This window comes from Falco rusticolus, chromosome 6 (assembly GCF_015220075.1).
Source record: "Falco rusticolus isolate bFalRus1 chromosome 6, bFalRus1.pri, whole genome shotgun sequence".
NCBI lineage: Eukaryota > Metazoa > Chordata > Aves > Falconiformes > Falconidae > Falco > Falco rusticolus.
Genome location: NC_051192.1, coordinates 54,991,419 through 54,997,418, shown reverse-complemented (window position 1 = coordinate 54,997,418; position 6,000 = coordinate 54,991,419).

Here is a 6,000-nt window from a genome sequence, read left to right as displayed (position 1 = left end):
TAGGACACCTATCAGATAAGGGGGAAGCAGGGCAGCGAACATGACTTGGGACTAGTGTAGGATGGTTGTTTTTAAAACTTAATGAGTTCTTTTTAATCTGCCCTGCATAAAGGCACATTTTAGAAAATACTTGGCTTTTAGAAAAAAATCCGAGGCATTGCAAAATATTTATGAATGCAAAGATATAATGAGCTGATTTCAGAGATCTTTCTCATTATTATCATTATTTTTTAATATTTTCACCTTATGAGTCCCTAGAAGCAAACCATCCTGAGCTACCCTAAAATGTGCACTCTAAGGACATACTAGCAAGTGACAGATGTGACATACTCTTACCAGTGTTTCTATGGCATTGTTAAACCTGACTCATGACACTAACTCTTTAGGTTGACTGTCCTGAATGCTGTCATAATCGTTCAATGAATCATCATCAGAAAAACAGGAAGAGAGACTGCTAACTTTTTTTCTTTCTTTCTTTCTTTCTTTCCTGTCTGTCTGTATTTCTCTCTCTCTCTCCCTCCCTCTGCAGATTGTTGTTGCTTTTATTTTACTTTCAGAAGAACTTGGCCAATAAATCTGAAAGGAACAGGGTGTGGGAAGTAAAATTAAACCAATCTAGCAGAGAAAGTCATAACAGGAGTCAGTGGATGGGAGTTAAAGCCAGATGAATTCAAATGAGAAATAAAGCACAGTGAGTGTGATTAACCATTGGAACAGACTATGAAGGGTACCAGATTTACATCTCTTCCCTTTGTGGAAAATATGCTTTATAAGGTGGTTTACACTGGTAGTTCCTGGATTCAATGGTGAAATGTATGGCTGAAATGTAACTGTCTATAATAACATAACTCAGACCAAGGCCATTTTCAGCCTTCAAATATGTAAAGTGTAAACAGCTCTTCTGTTAGTCTCCTTTTTCTATGCATGCTTTTTTCTCTGTATTGCTGAAATTTTACTTTGATATTACTGTCCAATAGGCACCAGAAAGAATGATTCAGGCACAAAAAGCCGGACAGAACAAGCTCCCAGCTCCTTGTTTACAGCCAAGCCTCAAACAATTCAAGTTTATTTCTCCACTAGGCGCTCTCTATTCCTGTGTGTCCAGAAACTCAAGCCACCAAAGAAGGCAGGTAGACACGTTTATCATCTGAGACTTCACTCTGTGCCATTCTGCAAGTCATAAAATCATTGTTAGATGAATGAAAACCCACACTACTCCTATTCAAAAACCGGAGGTGAAACCAGCTGCATTACAGCAGTCTAATTAATGAACAGACGTAAATAAATGTGTTCTGTTCGCATCATGCTTAGATAGCATTATGCTGCTTTCTTCTGTTCTGTTCTACAAGGGGCAGTGGCAGAAATATTGTCTCATTAAATCTAGTGAGTACAGACAGGGGGAGGGGGAGGAGAAAGGATATTTTCTTGTATTTGGGGCACTTTTTCAAGAATGATTATGAGAATCCCAGTCTGAAGGGACGGTTGATGGTTTTCCCTGTTACAAGCAGCAGCAGCAGCAAGAGCAACTCAGTCCAGACCATGCAAGGAGTCCCAGCCTGGTCCTAGGCTGCATGCTTTATGCTGACTCAAAAACGTGTTCCCACCTTCAGTAGGAGATGTGCTCTGTAAAAAGTGGGGGACAGCCTTTCAAGACATCTGAAGTGGAGATGGCAATAAACTGTAGTTAGGGGAAGCACACCCCACCTGAAATCCCAGACTCTGTAAAGACAGGATCCATGCCAGTGCTTAGTATCTGCATGGTCCAAGTACTGCCTTACCTACAGTGTGCCACTGATGAAGAATTCACACCTTCTGCCTTCCCGCATCAACTTTCCCATCTAGTTCTGTGCTTCATCACTACAACTCACTTGCTTTTTCTTCCCAGTTAAACTACTGCATGGTTTGATAATCCACTAATGGTTATCACAGGATAACCACTAACAACCACTGAGGTACTGCTCAAATGTGAAAGCTTTGCAGAACATGGCAAGGGCCTAATAAAGAGCCGTAACAATAGTAAACCCTGGTTTAGTGGTAAATGCAGATAACAAGAATGTAGGTTCCTTTAGCTGTTAATATCTGGTTGGTTCTTGACCAAATACTGCACTATCTGATTCCTGCTTGGCCACTGAATAATCTGATTTCTTTTTTTCTGTAAACAGTTTTGTAGGCCTGAATCTTCTGCCATGCCCACTCCGTTGCTACTGCAGTGGCCCTGTTATTAACTATCTTGGACCTGACTTTGTCTCATCAGCAGGAGCTGCTGAATTATCACTGACAGGTGACACGAACGGTGAGCATGATCCCAGCCATCACAAGGGTATTCTAGTGAAGAAATCCCTCTGGCAATGACAATACACATAGTGGGAACCCTGGTTATGTCTTGGACATACATATATCACTATGGAGCAGTTTTATTAAGACCGCAGTGCAGCAGCTGCTGTGGCAGGAAAGGAACTGATGATTAAGCCTCAGCATTATCTCAAGGGCTAGCCAGGACGAAGGGGTCACCCCCCTGCTCATAGACAAAGATGACACCAGGAGAGATGGACAAATACAAGGAGTGTAAATCACAGCGTGGCAACAATTGCTTCAATTGCTAATTAGTGCTTGCTAGTGCCAACACTAGCAAGGAGTATCTTCCCAGACTGTAACTGCAGTTTCCATGTCACCTGCCAATAGCAACAACAAAGCAGCTAGTGGCAGCACCAGAACAGGAAAAGTGAAGAGTTTCATCTAGCTGTGGATAGAAGCAAGAGCTGACTCCTACCAGCAAATCACTGTGTTTACATTTGAACCAGAACCTGTGAGGAAACGCCACCAAAGGACCTGGCTGAAGAACACCTTATGACTGCATGAAGGAAGAGTGACCACCAGGAGGTGGTAGCCACAACTCTTGCTGTTTGAGGGCAGCAACAGTGAGCAGCAGCCAGCCAGTCGCTCACCTTCCAGCCTAAAATATTGTTGGATAGTTCAGGTTTTAACAGGGAAGGAGTTCACATGCATGTGGGAAAACAGGCTGGAAGTAATACTGATATGGCAACACAGAGCTCAGGAGGTGCACAGGTGCACCTGAGATGCTGCAGAACCTTTAAGGTTTTCAGGAAACAGATCATAATCACCTTCCATTTTCCCTCTGGAAGGATGGCATCCTCCTCAACACCACAAACTTGATTACACTATACTCTCTCATGTGTTCACACTACACAGAAGAGTACAGTGAGTGAGGCTGAGCAACTTTCCTCTCCATTCTGTGCCTTAGGGTATCTCAAGCAGAGTAGGTACAGAGCAGTTCCTGTGCTAATGACAGGTAAGAGGTCTCTCTGGTTTGCCCTGACCTACTGCTGCCTAGCACCTTTATCACCTCTGTGGTGGCTGGCTGAGTTCTCATAGATCAGTTCAGGTTGAAGCCCTTTCCTACTCCATTCTATTAGCACTTTCCTAATACACCTGCTTTGCTTCATGCATTTTTAGGAAAATAATTGTTTTCCCCTATACTCCAAAGAGCCACCTGAAAAACATTGGTTTTCAGCTGTGGAGAAAGTGATTTCGTCTTCCCGCTTTTGCTTCTAAACTATACTCTGAAAAATACATTTCTTCTTTGATTTGTAGAACTTAATTATTCCCTTTGGCCATGCACAACTGCCTATAAAATATTTTTTCCTCTTTGCTTTGCAAAATGTATTTTCCCCATTGGGGCTCTTAAACACTGGTTCTAGGAATCAGGTATATGCTGTCATTCAAAACTCCATTGTTTCTGGCCCAACCATAACCTCATTTTTACCTCCTCTCCCTGAGCACTGCAAGGCATCAAGCAGTTACACAAGAAAGCTGTTTCAGTGGGCTGCAAATCTGCCAAAAGAACCATTTTCACAGGATTTCAGGCTATGAGGGGGGAAATACCAGCTTTTTCTAACTTGGTAATGACAGAGTCTCCAGTAGTGGAGAAGCTCAGCATCAACGAGAGGAAAAGGAGACTCTTCTCCAGCAGCTGGACAGGCAGATCCCGTGGTTTTCTCTGGCTTCTGACTCCCACGCTAATTAACAGAAACTGGCACCCCACAGGATCTCCATAAATCCTGACCTGAATGGATAATCCACAGCACAGACATTTTCAAATTAAGGCTTCAGACTCAGAGGGAAGACAGTCACATAGCAAAGTGCATCAACAGTACCTATTTCCAAAGTGGTGTGAGCACATGATATTATTAATGTGAGGCAAAACTTTCTAACAGTATGTATAAACTAACAAATTAAGTAACCTATCAAACAAAGTAGTGCATTTTACATCTTCTGATGTCTCCGAATATAGACCAGCTGTCTTTCTGGAAGGTACACCTTAGTGCATGACAGGTTATTGGTACCTTTACAGGGTTGGCAAGGCCAAATTCCAAGTCCTGTACTTTGTAGAAGGTCAAGCTATATGGTTAAAATGATCTCTCACAGATTTGAAATCCATTATTCTATGAGCCTGAGAAAAGAGGTTTCCCATTTTATTAACTCTTTTCAATATTTAATTCCAGTTTGCATCTATCAAAAGAGCATAAAGGCACTCTAAGGTAAAATAAGGGAGAAGGGAAATTAAAGGGCTTATTATGGCGCATTTTTGCTTTTCCGTTGTGTGAGTGGTTTTAGTAGGAATCTCAGCAGTTATTCACACAGACTTACAGAACAGACTATATGTCCTGTCTGGTGTCTTCTGCAGGCAGTGTAATTTTAAAAGAATAAAAAAGAAAGGTATATTTTAGAAATGCATTCTTTCCCTGTTATGAATTTCTGCCTAAAGCTTGAACCAACTTTCTGGGATACCTGCTGAATGTAACAGGAGAGCTGTGTGCATCAGAGCGTGCCCTATCACATTAGTAAAAACCCTCCCATTGAGTTTAGTAGGATGGGAGCTTACCTACCCATCCCTCAGCAGAGCTGTTTTTCACCTTCTCTCCTTGCCCCTGACCCCACAAAGAGGAGAGAGAAAAGCAAATAAGGACTCATTAAAAAAAAATATCTTCTAACATCTACTATTTTAAAAACATTAGTAGGTAAAGTTAGGATGCATGCCTTGTTCAGGGCTGGAAAACTCTTGTTCCAAAGATTAGTGAAAAGGACCCAACATCTTAAACGGCATATATATGAAATTCCCATCTCTCTAAATCACATTAAGACTATTACACAAATCTTCCAATGCTTGGAAAACAATAGTACCACTAGTAATTATAAAATTTAATTTGTAGGTGATCAGAAGTCTCCACACACTTAATTCTACAGTTATGTCTCTAAGGCAATGGACATGCCAAAAAAATATCTCACAAGGGCTAAATCCTTAATGAATCAAACTGAATTACTCTAGGAATTAATTTGGCTCAGATAACCCTATCCACACTGGGATTTTCAAAAAGACCTGTCAAAATTTACGATGCTGAGATCTTATTTAAGCACCCTCTGAAAAGCCTGAAAATTCAGAAATATTTGTTGATTCCCAGGCAGGATTTCAGCATTTAATTAAAAATAATAGCCATTTAAAGAGAATGCCTATTGCATGACAGACATTTCAAGTTATACAACTTAAACAACTAGAAGTTTAAAGGAAGGAGATGTCAACAGGAAAGTTTTTCCCTGAAGACTGGCCAAGAAGCATGTATCATCTGTATTTGGTAACTTTTCTGTTTAGGTCTATATTCAGTTTGCTTGCAACAACTGCTTGCAATTATAGTTTCTGGTCTATAGGGACTCTTACAATACCTACTGAGAAAGAAACGAGGAAGTTGTCCAGTTTTAGTCGAAAATAAAGAGGAGTAGATGGAAGTGCTACCCAGCAGAAAAAGCAAAAGGTCTGAAAGGTGACAGAGCCATTATCTAGCAGCTTCTTCAACATTTAGCAGGTTCTCTACACTTGCCTGAGATTTCTTTTGGCAAGTTTTCAATCATTTCACCCAGTAATCTTCTGCCCACTTAATTCTCAATTGTTTCCCAGACACGAACATTTATCCACATCACACATCC